The sequence below is a fragment of the Lathyrus oleraceus genome, chromosome 3 (genome assembly GCF_024323335.1).
Source record: "Lathyrus oleraceus cultivar Zhongwan6 chromosome 3, CAAS_Psat_ZW6_1.0, whole genome shotgun sequence".
Taxonomy (NCBI): Eukaryota; Viridiplantae; Streptophyta; class Magnoliopsida; order Fabales; family Fabaceae; genus Lathyrus; species Lathyrus oleraceus.
This window is the reverse complement of record NC_066581.1, coordinates 485,058,442-485,076,804: the sequence shown is the minus strand read 5'-3', so window position 1 is coordinate 485,076,804 and position 18,363 is coordinate 485,058,442. Positions and strand designations below refer to the sequence as shown.

Below are 18,363 nucleotides of genomic sequence, written 5' to 3'. Positions count from 1 at the left end.
AATGAGAAAGGAGAAGTCGTCAGAAACAAAGCTCGACTGGTAGCTCAAGGTTACAGTCAACAAGAAGGTATTGACTACAATGAAACCTTCGCTCCAGTTGCCAGGTTAGAATCTATTCGTCTTCTTGTATCCTTCGCTATAAATCATTCTATCAAACTGTATCAAATGGATGTCAAGAGCGCATTCCTTAATGGTTATATATCAGAAGAAGTGTATGTCAACCAACCTCCAGGTTTTGAAAATCCAAATTATCCAGAACATGTTTTTAAACTTAAAAAATCTTTATATGGACTTAAACAAGCTCCCAGAGCTTGGTATGAACGATTAAGTAATTTTCTTCTGGAACATAATTTCATCAGAGGGAAAGTTGACTCCACACTCTTCTGTAAAAACCTTAACAATGATCTCATGATATGCCAGATATACGTTGATGATATTATTTTTGGTTCAGCTAACGCCTCTGTTTGTCAAGAATTCTCTGAGTTAATGCAGGCAGAATTTGAAATGAGCTTAATGCAAGAACTAAAGTTCTTTTTGGGAATTCAAATTAACCAAACTTCAGAAGTCACGTACGTTCATCAAAGCAAATACATAAAAGATGTTCTGAAGAAATTTGACATGGCTGACTGCAACTCTGCAAAGACTCCCATGCATCCAACATGCATTCTTGAAAAGGAAGAAGTCAGTAAAAAGGTTTGTCAGAAGCTCTATCGTGGTATGATAGGCTCCCTTCTCTATCTGACTGCTACTCGACCTGATATTCTCTTTAGTGTCTGTCTCTGTGCCAGATTTCAATCAGATCCTAGAGAAACTCACTTAACTGCAGTTAAGAGAATTCTCAAATATTTGAAAGGAACTCCTAACCTGGGCTTGATGTATGAGAAAACATCAGAGTATAGACTTTCTGGTTACTGTGATGCAGATTATGCAGGAGATAGATTGGAACGAAAAAGCACATCTGGAAATTGTCAGCTCCTGGGAAACAATCTGATATCCTGGGCAAGCAAAAGGCAATCAACTATCGCTCTGTCCACTGCAGAAGCAGAATACATCTCAGCATCACCGTGCACTACTCAGATGCTCTGGATGAAGAATCAGTTAGAAGATCTGCAAATCTTCGAGAGTAACATTCCTATCTTCTGTGATAATACTGCTGTCATTTGTTTAAGTAAGAATCCCATCTTGCACTCCAGAGCTAAGCACATTGAAATAAAACATCTTTTATTAGAGACTATGTTCAGAAAGGGATAGTAACATTGAAGTTCATTGATACAGATCATCAATGGGCAGATATCTTCACTAAACCCCTAGCTAAAGATAGATTCCTCTTTATCTTAGAAAATCTGAACATTCAAAACTGCCCTGATTAAAATGTGCCTCTAAGGTTGCTAAATGAGACTTTAACATAAACAAATGGATTCTGCCTCTGACTCTGATACTTCTACCCAGTTAGATGTTATCTGAGTTAGAAATCTCCAGGAACCAATCCCTTGGTATTCTTGAAGATCAGATAAATCAAACCACGTGGAGTGTCTTGCGTCTAACCTTGAAACTTCTAGACAGCTGTCCAGCAGTAATCAAGGAACAGACTCTTGAGATCTCCTCGAGCAGTGTGAAAACTGTTGAGATTAGACATCATTTATGAGCTATAATCATTTCTCCCTCTAAACGTGTTAACTTGGTTTTTGTGCTAAACTTTGAATTCTGTGTCGTTTTGCATGCGCCCTTATGGGTATTTAAACACTCTTTTCACACTTTACACACATTTCACTCTCACTCACTCTTTAAACCCAAGTTCTCTCAAGGCATTTCTGCAAACAGTTCATCTTCATCTCAGTTCTTCATCAACACCATGAATACTCAACAACAATCTGTGTTCAACTACTCTCAGCAAATGGATTCCATCAACCCTGCTCAAAGCACCAGCAACCATACTCCAACGGTTACAGGCGTAGTTACAACACCAGTTTACAAGGAGCCTCACATTCTTGACCGTGAACCCCATATTAACCTTGCAACATCGTTTGAAAAACTGGACGTGCTGTGTGAATCCCTGGTGGATTTTGATAACATGAGAACAAATGGCGTAGACCTTACTGAAGAACTTCGCAAACAAGGTTGGGGAAACTACTTTCAACGCCTCTACGGTCCAGTTTACCCAAATCTCATTAAGGAATTCTGGAGATTTGTTGATGCTGACGATCATTTCATAGTCTCATACGTTCTGGGTGTGAAGATTGTGATAACTGAAAAGTCCATCGCTGCCTTGCTGAACATGCAGAAAGATGGAGGAAGAAGGATTTACAACATCAGTCCCAGGGCAAAATACATAGCTCAAGAAATCAACCCAACGATCTTCAAACTAAACGCAGAAGGCAACCCCTCAAAGAACAAGGAACTGCATCAGAACCTCCGGGTCTGGCTCAAAATCATTCTGGGAATAATCCATCATCGCCCAGCATCAAATTCATCAGATTACATCAATACAGATCAGAAATGTATTTTGTACTGTATTAATAAAGGTCTGAAGTTATGCCTCCCAGCACTCCTCTTCAAATACCTCAGAGACTCTGTACGAGAAACCAGAAATCACATGAAGCCCAAAACTTACATTCCCTTGGGAAGACTCCTCTCAGATGTACTGATAGAGAATGGTCTAGTGGACCATCTGGTAAAGCTCAGGCTTATGGACGACATGACAATCGACACTGGAAGGGCTCTGAACTCCAGGAAACTGAAGAGCATGGGAATTCTGGAGAAGGTCAACGTTAGACCCACTTTGGACACCTCTTGGGAAGCCTTAAAAGATCAGAGGAAAATTCCCCATGGTCTATATCTGTTCTCCAAGGAAGAACCCAAAGAGGCAATTCTCCACTATCTCCAATGTCTGAAGGATGAAGGCGTGGATATTTCAGATTTCAGGCTGAGCAAACTGCCAGATAAAGCTCCCAACTTCGTGAGGCATAAAAGAGGTCCCTCTGAGAAGACATCACAGGCGAAGAAAGCGAAGCTAGGAGAATCCTCTGAAACAAGACCTCTAGCACCTCTGCATGAGTCTTCTGGTAAGTCTGCCTCTCCTGCTCCTTCTGTACAACAACTTGCCTCTTCTATTCCTCCACCAACCCCTCTATACACCTCATCTGAAACCCCTCCTTCAACGACCAGAACATCTCAAACACTCCCAAAAATTTAACCTCGTCAATACCTCCTTACCCATATCTGAAGCTGAACAAATGAATGAAACCACCTCCTCATCTTCAGCCCCAGAATCACCCCCTTACTGTATCATCTCATCTGACACAGAATTCTCTGACCCCGCTTCTCCCACTCTAGCCCAACTTCAGACACAAAACCTTGTCTCCCAACAACCACAACCACCTCCACCTGAACCTGAAGTAACCTCACCACCTACAGAATAACCAACAGTCACTCCATCTGACGCTCAACCCTCTGACCCCAACGCCTCTGACCTTACCCCTCCAAACACTTCAGTTGAACCTCAAACTCTCAACCTAAGCCCTCCCACTTCCTCACCTATACCATCTGAACCTGACCACTCCCTACCAACCCTAGAAGAGGCAATTATGCTATTTGCAGAAGCATCAGTGGAAAAGGTTAAGTCCCTGTCCACAAACTCTGGCATCAGTGATGATCCTTCCTCTGTTAGGACACACTGGAACAGAGTCATTGGCTGGATGACTTCTGAGGCCTTTAAGCTGAAGCACATCTCTGAGCAAGTCAGAAACGAATTTATCAGAGACGCTGAGGCAAGACTACATGAGCGCTTAGCCAGAGAAGCTGAGGAAGAAGCCAGAAGGGAAGCAGAAGAAAGAGCAAGACAAGAAGAACTTCAAAGGGTAAGGGAAGCTGAAGTCAAAGCTCTAGCTGATGCCGCTGCTGCTGAAGCTGAAGCAAAAGCTGCTGCTGAAGCTGAAGCTAAAGCCGCTGAAGAACAGAATGCTCTGACTCAGGAGGAGTCCTCTACTTTTGCCCCCCTGGTTCTCAAGACCCTTGAGGAGCTTCAGAAAGAGCAGAAGGAAGTCCGAGCCAGATTGGATCAACAGGACACAGTCAACGCCAACATCCAGAATCTGCTGACTCAACTGCTTCAAAGAATGCCTCCTCCTCCCAACCCTTAGGCACTTAGGATTTTTCCTTGCTTGTTGCTTTGCTTGTTTTGTCTCTGATGTTTTTGCTCTTATCTGGATATCTATATATTTTTTTTTCTTCTTCCTGCTTATCACTTTTTTTAAGTCTTTTTGATTCTGACAAAAAGGGGGAGAAATCAAACAGCTCTGATGAAAAATTGTCTAAATCCTCAAGCACTCTGCAAACATACTTTTCAATTAAAATCCATCTAACACTCTTTGACTTAGAAAGATGCAGAAAGGTATCTAGAAAACTTCATTGCTTGGAAGCTCTGGTGAGAACTTCTGAACTCCCTAGCTTATCTTAGGGGGAGCTCACTTCTATCTGATCTGATAAACTTTTTATCTGAATGTTTCATCTGTCATTTAAGTTTGTTTTGTCATCATCAAAAAGGGGGAGATTGTAAGAACAAAAATAGTTCTACAATAGACTCCAGGATTTTGATGATAACAAAGGATGAAACCAAAATTGGCACTCTAACGAAAAGTTTCTAAGTGTGCAGGACTCTGAACAAGAACAAAGGAATCTGATCGCTTTATCAGATACAGAATAAAATCAGATACAAAGTACCAGAAGATCAGAAGCATCTAAAGTGAAAAATGCTCCCTAGAAGTTCTGACTCTGAGCAAAACAACATATCAGAATATCAGAAGCATCTGAAGAAGAAGCACGCTCCAGAAGTTCTGACTCTGAGCAACAGCATATCAGAACACCAGAAGCTCTCAACTTCCTCTGAAGTCAACACTGATGATCTAAAAGACCAAGACTATCAGAAGCTCTAACGTCATTTCTCAGATCTCAGATTAAATAGAGTAATTCAGACTCTGACGAAGAATTTCCTTATCCAGAAAGAGTAACGGCAACTACAACTTCAAAAGGAAAGAAACCATATTTGGAAAGAAGTTATTCAGGGAGACAAACTTGTTTTGGCAAGAAACAACAGAAGTTATGGCATTAAACTCTCATCAAGACAAAATATCTGCCATCACTACAACGGTCTTTTCACCTCTATATAAAGGACTGCAAACCTCATTGAGAGACACACCTGAACGCACAGAAATACTCTACTCTCTCTCTCTTAATCTTTCATGAGCTTTTGCTCATAACGTGAAACTTCTTACGTGCTCGAATTCTGTAATATTTGCTTTAGCCTAGAAGCATTCTAGATTACAAATTCTGTTTTTACCTAAATTGATTTTTTCCTCAAGTGACTCTGTGCAGTCTGTATACTTGAGAGGACTAAGAGATCTTTCTCTTAGACGTTGGTTGTAATAATCTTTCAAGATTAGTGGATTAAGTCCTTGTTGAAGGCGAAATCACCTTGGCCGGGTGGACTGGAGTAGCTTTGCGTTATAAGCGAACCAGTATAAAATCCTGTGTGATTTTATTTTGCAAAAGCGCTTATTTTCCAAAACAATTCAAACCCCCCCTTTCTTGTTTTTCTCACCTTCAGTATTCCAATACAATGCTTCTGCACAAGAGTTCTATTTATAGAACCACTTGTGTGGGCTTCAAGCCAAAAAGCCCACTTAAGTGTATTTTGGCCCATATCTCATAATATGTCAAAATCACTTAAGTATTTGGTACATTACCATACTTCGTATTCTACTTAAGTGCATCGTACCTTACGGTGTTCCTTAATTACTCTATTTCTCATCAATCCGTCCTTTGTGTGTGACCTTGTAGGTTTTCGCGACGTTGGCAATTATATTAAATCACGCATTTAACATAATAAACAGTGAGCGGTATCTAGCAACACATCACTGCTACCCAAGTCACGAAAATGTCATGTGATCTGACAAAACCTCCTGTGATAATAATTATGTGTATAATTACCCCTTTGCCCTTATGTCTATATTGAACACAAGGTATAGACCGTCTCACCCTTGTCCAGTTCAATATTGGGCCCATAGACATTTATCCTGTTACGCAGGATGGGCAAATTCCATCTAGGACACTCATGTCCCTCAGCATGCTTTATGGAGTACCCATCAACTGTCTTTATGGTTATCCAGTTACGGACAACGTTGGATCAACAATAAAGCACTCGACTCTACATCTAGGATCCATAGTGGTTTCAGGTCGAAGAGCGGTATACACTATTATCACCATGAGAATAACTTATGACACTTTGCATAACTTTCTATATAGTATTTTCATAGCGGGTCAATCCGGTATAAATATTACTTCTAATATTCATACCTATGTTTAAGACTTGATAACTCTTTATCCATGATCCATGAGATGTGATCATCAGTCTATAAACATAATAGTCTTAATGCTTTAATGTTATCCCACTTCACACTAAAGCTCGACTACGGATACTTTAAGAATAGTGTCCTTATGTTTAATGTGCTCTCATGATTAAGTCACACTTAATACATTAAACGGACTATCTATTCCAGGGACTTTATTAATCAACCATAATAAAGAAAATGCCTTTTATTATTAATAAATAATTCGATACAAGTACCAAAAGTATTGGCCTCTAGGGCTTACACCAAGACCGTCCGCATCCAAAATGGAATTATAACACTCAAATAATCTAACAATCTAACTTAATCAAGTATATAGGTTAGCACTTATTCCTTGCATGCATATTCAACAACAAGAGCTTAACCTAGTGGTATGGCTTCTTCTTCAAGTCTTCTTGATCCTCCAAGTTTCCTCTTCTTTCTTTCTCTTCTCCTTTTCTCTTCTTTTTCCCCTTTCTTTATTTTCTTTCTGATATCTCTATCTCTCCTACCTACTCTTCCTTTCTATCTTCATTCCTATCCACTTCTTCTTTCTTTTCAATCACCACCGCACAATATACATACATAATATATAATATCAGGTAGTAATAAAAATATCCCAATTGATATTTTATCTTCCAGTACCAATTGACCAATCACTAATGTTACCAAAAATGTCATCTCTTATACTTATTAATATTGGTCTATCTCTTTTATTAATAATTAATCTCTTCAGAGTTCACTGGATACTCTATGGATCCCAACTGACAACATTTAGAGCATGTAGGCGCTCTAATTGTTCCAATTGACAAGAGATAGAGTACATTGGAACTTAATTGGTTTCAACTGACAACTAATTGAGCATTTAAGGGGATATGGGATATTACATTCTCCCCCCTTAAATTGAAATTTGCCCAGAATTTCCTCCACTCAATAAATAAACACTTCTTGCATCAACGTCTTAGACCAACACCTGACTTCTCTTCGATTTCAAACCTCTAACATATTCATTCTTCCAACTTATTTTCCTTGGAAAACTTATTTCTTATGTAAACTCTCAATACTTCATGGTCTTAACCATATCCTCATTCCAATACTGGATTAACATTTAAACTTGCTCCTACTTAATTCATCTGATATACCGCTCTACATCAGTTGGTCACTTTCCTCCCGAAAACCACGACTTCCCTTCCTTACACTAAGTTACCCAAAACATAATTACAATATCTTATCTTAATTTGGATAATCGATACTCATTAAATATTCATAAGAAAACTTATTGATTCCTTGACTACACACAATATTCACCATTCTTCTATTATTATTCCTTACGATATGAGATATTACATTCTCCCCCCTTAAATTGATATTCGCCCCCGAATTTCCTCCACTCAACAAATAAACACTTCTTGCATCAACATCTTAGACCAACACCTGACTTCTCTTTGATTTCAAACCTCTAACATATTCATTCTTCCAACTTATTTTCCTTGGAAAACTTATTTCTTGTGTGAACTCTCAATACTTCATGGTCTTAACCATATCCTCATTCCAATACTGGATTAACATTTAAACTTTCTCCTACTTAATTCATTTGATATACCTCTCTACATCAGTTGGTCATTTTCCTTCCGAAAACCACGACTTCCCTTCCTTGCACTAAGTTACCCAAAACATAATTACGATATCTTATCTTGATTTGGATAATCGATACTCATTAAATCTTTATAAGAAAATTTACTGATTCCTTGACTACACACAATATTGACCACTCTTCTCTTATTATTCCTTCAACAAATGCGACAAACATTGTAATCCATCTATCGATAATCTCATCAACTTCACCTGATCTGATACTATATGCTGCAAGCGTTTCTTCCTATTGTTTCACTTCTCTCATACTAATCCAATAAGATAGCACAATTATCACGAGATTGTCTTACTCCCATTCTCATGAGTAATTATCTCTCTGATCCCCATAATCTTGATTGAGCCCTTTCCTCCATCAGCTTCCATTGTGATACTCTGATTCCAACAGTGGAACACCTGGGATTCCTAGATGTAGCAGTGTATTCGTCGCTATATGATTTATTGATTAAACCATAAGCAAAGTATACAATGAATTCGAGTCGCCACCGCACTTTTATTTATCCTAAGGACTGGTTAAAAAGCGAACAAAAACCTAAGAAGTTTTACACGTAGAAAACCAATAAAAGATCAGAGAGTCTGGGTAAGGGGTAAATTACGCAATGGGAAGGTGTTAGGCACCCATCACGTCCTAGGTACTCCTAGGGAGCCCTTTTCACACTTGTTGTATAAAAAATGTTTATTTGTTTTTGACATATTGTGCAAACATGAATGGGATGATGAGAAAAGAATACACAAGTTAGTTATTTTTGTGTTTGAACGGATGAACCCGTTGCCTACGTACCTTCCATCAAAGGTAAGGATCAAAACGCCGTAGTTCGGCTAAAAGATTTCCAAACATTTGTGAGTTCATTTTAAAACAATAGCACTAAGGCTTTACGTTATCCACAGGAGAAAACTCAACCTTATGAAACAACAAGTCCACCATGTGAGAAAAGCTTCCACTTGCTAGTGAGGGGTTAACCCTATAATAAGCAAGGAAGACTTACAATTCAACCACTAAGGACAAATAGGTGAGATTAACATCAACCAACGAGGATAAATCAAACCTATGGCTAATGTATGAAAACTTAACAAGCATGGACAAAGCCACAAAATAATTGAATGAGTTGGATTAATTGATTATGATTATTCACAAAAGAATGGTCAAAGTATGATTAAGATTGATTCAAAGAAGTGTTATGAAATGTGAAGTTTGAAAAGTCAAGGACTTAGGGTCCAAGTTTCTAATTTGAAAAGAGGATGAGATGTTTGCACAACATGCATTTACAAGTTTTTAAAAGTCAACAAGTGAAAAGGGGTTTTGAAACAAAAGGGTTTAGATGATGGAATGTAAAACTTCCTAGAAGTTCACCTCTTGAAATCATATAGAAGATGATTCAAGTGTGTCCTTAGGAATGAGGCGACAAAGCAAGTGAACAAAACAAGGTGATACCGGATGCCATCAATGGTCTTATACCAATCTCACGAACAAAAGCGGATATCGGATACCAATAACTGGGTTTACACCAATCTCCTAAAATAAAACAATGATACCGGATGCCATCAATGGTCTTATACCAATCTCACAAAAGCAAAAGCGGATATCGGATACCAATAAATGGATTTACACCAATCTCCTAAAGTAAAACAAAACTTGGATGTCGGATGCCAATCTATCTGGACTTATACCAACCTCCAAAGTATGGTCATAGGAATACAAATGCCACATCACAGGGACTTACAATTGCATCCTCTCATACAACAAACAAGAGCAAAGAAGATATGAGTGACCAATGAGGTCTTACACTCTATCCTTCCAAATCATGGGAACAATGGCCAAAGAGCATGGTCTTACAATTGTCCTCAATGGGCAAACAAACATAGATCACAAGGATATGCAATAATGATCATACAAGAATTAACAATCAATAATGATGAATGCACAATGGCAAGTAAGCAATCATGTTCAAATGAATCAAATAATCAATCAAACAAGTTCAAGTAGCACACACTATAACCACACAATTGGGCTCAAACAAAGGTTGGACTTTAAAAGTCAACTGGAATAGGGTGAAAGGCGCTCTTAACCTTGACATTGAGAGCCAAGGTGAAGCAGATGAAAGGATATGAGGGGTGTGCCTCATCACTCTTATCTCTGGTCAGAGAGAGTATTGAATATCAGAAGGTGTGGGAGTTCAGAAAGATGGAACTCTCTCCACAAATTAGACTCGATAGATCTTGGGTATTTACTCACTATGCATCAACACAAGTGGTGTGAGCAAGGTGAGAGACTCACAGAATAGTAGGAGATAGGCTACATATCTCTTTTGTCTACCAATTGCCTCATATGAGGTCTTTACCTGCTTGTGGACAAAGTTAAACAATCACAAACATCGCCTCTTAAAGAGGACTTCAGACAGTTGTCTGGCTAAATAACAAGCCAGGTCTTCCAGACTACATGGAGACAAGAGAGTCTACCTCAATGCTTAAGCAAAGCAAAGCAATAGCTAGTTCTCAAGGAACTAAAGCGACTATGGTACCTGAAATCAATCAAATATAATCAGTATCCCAATCACAAAGTCAAAACAGACAAATTATGAACTAACAGACAACACAATCAATCACATGTGCAAAGCACAATCGACTCAAGCGAGCCAAGCACCCTACAAAACAAACCAAGTTAGTCTATAACATCAAATGAAACAACTCAATCAACTTGAATTAAACTCTTCAACGCATTTTGCTTCTTAACCTGAAAAAACAACTCAAATGTGAGAAGTAAGACCACTAGGACAAGCCTAGGGTCAAAAGGAGGTGAAAAATTCAAAACAGAAAGTGAAAATTGATCAAAACCAAGATTAATCAATTAAGAAGAAAGTCTAATTGGTCTCATGTCAAAACTATACACTAAATCCATTTTATACACATAACATGTCAAACTATGCATTTTGGCATCACATTGGAGCTAACAGAATGATCACACTCAAACCAATATCAAAATAGCTCAATAAATTTCACAAAAATTCCAGCTCAAACAGAACACATTCAATGGGCTACATATCAAATTTCATGGCATTTGGATAAATGGAAGTAGGGGAATTAAATCAGGAAGTCATGGTATGCAAATACAACTCCAAATAAGGCTACAAATCATGTGCCAACTTCAAATGAATTCCAAACAGTGGAAACAAATGATAAATGAATGGGACCAAAGCCAAGATGAATTTAAACATGTTAAGAACCACTCCACCAAATTTCATATTCATATGATAAGGAATGAGAATTTTACAAGTCATGTAAGTTAATCACTCAAGAAAAGTTCACAAAATGGTAAACAGCAAACAAAAATACCAATCAAATAGGAAATTGATCAACAAATCCTACAAAAAAAATCATGCTCAAACTAGACATATAGATGTAATCACATGCAAAAATCCAGAGCAAATGGCATTCAATAAGCATGGAAACAAAATTCATGAACATGGCATAACCTAGTGTGACACACATTGTCACACTCAAAAAGATCACATCATATCTCCTAATCCAGAAATCAAAAATAGCAAACTATACATCAAAATCACCAGGAAAGAGTCAAGAATAGGCATGTAAAATTTCACACATTTTGGATAAGGCATCATCATTTTATGAATGAAATGGCAAAACATACACCTAAAGCATACATGTCCAAAGTCCTTAGGCAAAATTTAAAATCAGCCAGGCACAACATTGATTATCATACCTAAAAAAAACTAGAGAGAATTTGGAGATGAACACAAAAATCCTCACTCAAATTGGATAAACCATGAATTAATTATGATTTTTTTGAAGATTGGATGAAAAATGAAATAATTATTCAAGAGTTTAAATTAATTAACATGGCGCCAGTGGCATTTTCGTAATTAAGACACTCACTAAATGAAACGCTGCGTTTCATTTAGTGAGGTGGCAGCGCTTCATTGGACACATGGCAAATAAACGCCCAAAAGCATGCAGAGGCGCGGGCAATGGATCTAAACGCAATTTGGACGCAAAATTTTGAACGTCTTCCTCGTGTTCATCATCATTTCATACTGTTCATCATCGACATGAACATTTTCTCACGAAAACTAGCAAACTATATATGGACGGATTCGTCTTTCAACCAGGATCATGAATCTAACAAGCATATGACCTAATTCTAATCATGCTTAACGAATCGAGCAAAAACAAATTCGATCATCAATCTTCAAATCGAAATAACTTCATCAATACTGCATGGTTTTAAGAGATCTAAATTGCATGATAATCTACATTCCAAGATCTACAGAAGCCATATCTTAATTTAAGCAATTGTGATGTTCGATTTCCAACCTCAGTTTGAGTGCAGGTGTTGATTTGATGGATTCCAGCCTCAAGATCCTGAAACAGATGCGCAGCAAGGTATGGATAAGGATATGGAATCAAGATTTCAGCTCGAAGCAGCTTGAACTCGCGGCAATCTTCAACTGTTATGTGTAAGATTCAAATGCCATAGCCATAATTCTTCAAGATTCCTCTACTGTAAGCTTCAACAGAAGTTTTCTTCCACCTACAATTGATGATTCACAAGAGAAAAAGCAGAAAAAAGGAAGAATTCTTGATGAATGATGAAAAAGAGTGTGAGTGAAAATTGTGAGAATCTTGAGAGAATTTGTGAATTTTGGAGTTTGATCTGAAAAAATGATAGTCGATTCTGAACTTTCTGTTAGGATTAAGCCTTTATAGTTCCTCTTAATCCATGCCTTAATCATGATTAGCATAATTGGAGTGATTAGCAAATTTGCACATTATGTCATTTTGGCCAATTTTTCCCTTTTGCACTTAAGACCAATGGAACAGTGATTTTCCTTTTGCAGCACATCACAAATCACATTTGGAAATGGATTGAATTGGTTTGGCATCAAAATCCCTTGTATTTTGAAATTTGACTTTTCTTCCCACCAAAAATTAAATGGTTCACTTGAAAAATGGTCTTTTTATGTGAAGGTTTTTGATGAAATGTAATGATGCATTTGGATAGTACACATAAAATGTGGTTTGCTAAAAAAAGAATCAACCAATTTGGCCTTTCCATTCAAAAGTTATGGCACTTTGAATTCCAACTTTTTCTGAAAATGATTTGATCATAACTTGCCAACCGTAAATGGGAAATGAGTGTTCTTGGACTTTTTGGAAAGGCAAGAGCAAGATCTTAAACTTTCATGTTGGGAAAAATTTGATTTGAAGCATTCTTGAACATGTAATTTTGAGGAGAATGACTTTCCATTTTGGGCAGGTGAAAATTACAGGTCATTTCTATTTTGGGAAACTTTTTGTCTGACCTCAAATCCTTCATCCTTGATCTTTGAAATGTTAAATGAGGCTTATATGGACATGAATGAGACCTTTCCAACCATCTCACACCTTCCAATCCCTGATTAAATGCACAGTTGACCACAGTTGACTTTGCTAGGGTTTTGGTTGACTGAGCCAAGTTCTGATGAATTTCAAACCTCTTTCTCTTGGGATTTTGATACCAAATGATGTCACAACTCATATGAATCTCTTATGAATAATCATGGTGCCCAAATTCTTCAAGAATGGCCACCATCCATTGCTCAATGACTTGCTTGACTGATTGACTGATGATTGCTTCAGCTGCAAGTAACATGGTTAGATGACAATATTTTTGTACTTTTGATTAGTATACAAATGAAAAGCAAATGATATACAAATGCAATACATGCTTGGTGATCAAGAATCACACTCACAATACACCCACCCACTAGGAGGGAAGCAAAGATGTACAATGATCCTTGAGGCAAATGAATGATGTGACATGATGCCATGAGGGATCTTAGGGCAAAAATTGGGGTCTTACACTAGGCACTACTGGTTAGCTAATAGTCTACATAGAAGATCACGCATATCCTCCAGAGTGCCCACCACCCAAAGCAGTACTAGGACCTCACTGACATCCATTAGTAGAATAAATTTCTTGTTGACACACAAAGGTTTAGAATATGACTAACACCCTCCATAAGATAGATATGTAGGAGCCACGCGACTACAACCAGAAAGGTGCACGACATTCAGATTTATCCTGTGCTTGAATGAACTTATCCAAATTAGTTTGACAATATCCAATTCTTGTTACTATATTACATATCAAATCCTCTTATAGGGTTATAATTCATTCAAGGTTTCTGCCGACACAGGATCTAGACCAATAATAAAATAACACCATTAAGGAACTTCGAGTCGTCCATGAGATACCACTTCCAAGAAGCCTTAAGTAGTCTAGAATGTAACTTTGAGTTTCCATACTAGTCTCTGAGTCACACAATGCTTCACACCTTTAGAAATAACATTGCACTTATTAACTAGAACCCTTCATCTTAACGTCCTGATCCATCTTTAAGAATCTTAGCTTAAACTCTTACTAATATACAGCTTGAGTTACATGGTTAACTTCAGGAACATGTGATTCTTATTCCTCCTCGGAAGTATAACTCATGAATCCTTCCAATAGGGTAGAGTATCGTTGTATACAAAAATACTACTCTCCAGGGGGTCCACATTCGAAGCCATGAATCCAAGAAGTTATCAAATGCCATATTATGAATAACCAATTTACACCTTACTAATGCATATGTAAAATACATAACTAACCTCCTCAAGATCACCACTCGGTAAGTCTCTTCCAACTCTGTTCCTTATAGTCATTCGTAGTCGTAACATTGGTACTTCCAAGACTTACTTAAACTGAGCATGGTTCACCAGGTGGGTTCCCCAAACATCTGACTTTTATGATATCTCTACAGATGACCAACTACGCATTACACCTTCAAAAAAATCCCAATTTCAAAAAAAGATATCAATTTGGCTTGCATTAACTTGCATATCTATCCTCCACTCACACATCCATAATGGTACACCAATGAGATTTAGGATACCCTCAGTAACAATAAGGTATGAACATCATACTCCGTGATCAACCAACCAAACACTACTCAAGAAGATAAATAACAATCAGACTTTCGATAAGCCACTATTACTCTTGCAATTCAAATAAGATGAACTTAAGATGAACCTTAACATTACCATACGCTTATGATTGTAATTTTCTTCTAAACCAATACCTACTACACACTTCATCATACTGGGGTTACTTGTCTAGATGATTTGCTGCAGACAATAGTCTTTTACGTTATCTCTCTAACGCATCCGTCCACATCCAAAATAGAGTTATAACACTCAAATAATCTAACCATCTAACTTAATCAAGTATATAGGTTAACACTTATTCCTTTCACACATATTCAACAACAAGAGCTTAGCCTAGTGGCAAGGCTTGTTCATACCAAGGAGGTCCCAGGTTTGACCCCTATTGGTGACATATTTTAGTTTATCAAGGAATTAATTCATGTCAATTGATTGATTAAATGAAAAAATCAATTGAATTTGATAGTTCTCACAAAAACTCCTCTATTATTACTTTTTCCAACCTACATAAACTTCCTTTTTTTTCTAACACAACAATTCAATTGATTCCTCAAACAATACTCATTAAAGTTTCACCCTACATCATACAACCATTCCTTAATTTACCCAAGATCATGAAAACATAATCATAACAACAACAAGTTCATCATGGATTCATCAAGTTTATGATTATGCATTACACACAAAACCTAACCCCAAATTTATAAAATTTCTTCCCCCAATGCTATACTAGCTAAGAACTCACCTTGAAGATGAAGATGATGGAAGAATTTGGTTTGATGTTTAATGTTTTCCACTTCTTCTTCAAATCTTCTTCATCCTCCAAGTTTCCTCTTCTTTCTTTCTCTTCTCCTTTTCTTTTCTTTTTCCCCTTTATTTCTTTTCTTTATGATATCTCTATCTCTCCTACCTACTCTTCCTTTCTATCTTCATTCATATCCACTTCTTCTTTCTTTTCGATCACCACCACATAATATACATACATAATATATAATTATAATATATAATATCAAGTAGTAATAAAAATATCTCAATTGATATTTTATCTTCCAATACCAATTGACCAATTATTAATGTTACCAAAAATATCCTCTCTTGTACCTATTAATATTGGTCTATCTCTTCTGTTAATAATTAATCTCTTCAGAGTTCACTGGATACTCTATTGGTCCAAACTGACAATATTTAGAGTACGTAGGAGCTCTAATTCTTCCAACTGACAAGAGATAGAGTACATAGGAACTCAATTGGTTTCAACTGACAACTAATTGAGCATTTAAGAGGATATGAGATATTACACTAAAGATAGTGGTGAATAAATATTTTCCTATTCAAGAAGATGATTTGGCTAGAGGAAAAAAGATATGGTTGAGTAACGACATACTCATTATTGGTGATGATGAGTTTAATAAATCATATGTAGGTGGAATAAATAATGGAACTTCTCAAAACTGTGTTGATAATAATCCTCTTTTAGAATTTAGAGACTCTAATACATTAAAAACCATTGTTGATGAGAGAGATTGTTAGTGTTTACAATAGAAAGATGTGTTCTCTCAAATTGATAGGGGAATTGAAAATATTATAAATAAAACGTGCAGTGAATTGTTATTCAAATAAGAATTTATGTCTCTCTGTTGAGAGTTCAAAAAATGTTACTCATGATATGTTTGAATCCAATTCATATGACTTAGAACCACAAAGTATATTATCTAGATATGCATGTTGTAAATCCTTGAAGTGTAATGTTAGAGGATGAAAGTTAAAAATTAACCCATTAATGTGATGCAATGAGTGCCCTATTATTTACACAGGAGAAAACTTATATTCACATGGTATGACAAATTTGATGGTTACCCTTCATGTTGAAAATTTAATATTAATGTTGTCCATGACATATGGATATTTTGTGGAGTTTTTAGGAGAATAAGATTAATGATCAGGATCAGTTTTGGGCTCGTGCAACTAGATCCGTTGCACATGGCCTCAAAATTTAGGAGCTTAAATTTTAAATTATAAAAATTAAATAAGTATATATACTTTTTGTTCAACAATTAGTATTAATGTATTAACATTCCAACAAATAACACATTTTATCTCGATCGCGAAATGAATTTTACCTCGGGTATCTAGACGATGTAATGAAAGACGACATGAAAAGTTTCCACTTTCTCCTTGGCTTTTTTAAAATAGAGGTTAGAAAGTAAGTGGCCATTGGTTCGCTCCCTAGAAACAACATATTTTTCTTTTCCAAATTTTATTGTGCGCACCATATACCTCTCGGTTTTATTAAAAAACTGAGATAATAAGGTATATTTTTACCTAGATTTTAAGTAATAACTAAGGGATTAAATCTTATTTATTGTCATATATAATTTATTTTAAATCTCATTTTCACTGATCTGTATCATATCATTATAAATCTTGTAAACACAAAATATCAAACTTACATTGTTTTAAATCTTATTCTCACTGACATGTATCATTTTTTACATAGAAACTACAAAACATGTGACATAATTGGAATATATCATATCATTTTAAATCTTGTAAACACATAATAATAAATTATCATTATTTTCAAAATCAAATGTACAAATTTACATTGTTCTCATCAAGACATAATACACACATTTATACATTTACACACAAAAAGGACAAAACCTATGTAAATATACAAATAAAGATTATAACAACCAAGAAAAACTATTATTGTTGAGATTCAAAAAATATAAGAAGACACCGACCCAACGTGATCTGATGTCATCTATATCTTCTTTTGAGTATGATATTTTATAGTTAAACTTCTATAATTAGAATAAAATTTAAATTATAATAAGCTAACAACAACAACATTGACTTAAGAAATATAAATATGTATATATATGGATTAATTTAATACCCGATGCTTCATCCATCAATTTGTAATGCCTGCAGAGACAATATGGAGCATATATCTCACAACATAGTATCCATAAGAATAATCGTTGGGTTGTTTTCGCCACTATAAATAATTTTCATATATTTATATTATTAATACACATAAATAATATAATTAAAAAATCACAAGTAATATACTTACTTTTGGATATAAAAAGTTTGACTTTTACCAAGTAAATTTCGTTTGATTGCATTATATTCCTCCATCGCTCTACGCATGCCGGTTAAAATTAAACATGATAAAAACTATTCAAATATAAAGTTAAAATTTGAGTATTAAGAATAATACCACTTACCCATTCAAAGCGTTAACCTCAACTTCAGGCAGCACATAGTGCAACGAGTAAAACACAACTATAGCATTTTTCCTCAGACATATAGCAATTAGTTGTCAATGATCACTATATAA

At 36.2% G+C, this 18,363-nt stretch overlaps 1 long non-coding RNA gene across 1 annotated transcript in view; it reads right to left on the bottom strand.

Annotated features, from left to right (window-relative positions):
* LOC127128305 (uncharacterized) overlaps positions 1 to 15,885 on the bottom strand; it is an 82,790-nt gene extending 66,905 nt beyond the window's left edge. Inside the window, exons 1-2 of the long non-coding RNA XR_007805838.1 lie at positions 15,760 to 15,885; positions 14,682 to 14,854 (exon numbers count right to left, since the gene is read on the bottom strand). This is a non-coding gene — a long non-coding RNA (uncharacterized LOC127128305). The remainder of the gene's footprint in view (positions 1 to 14,681; positions 14,855 to 15,759) is intronic.
* Positions 15,886 to 18,363: the final 2,478 nt, after the last annotated feature.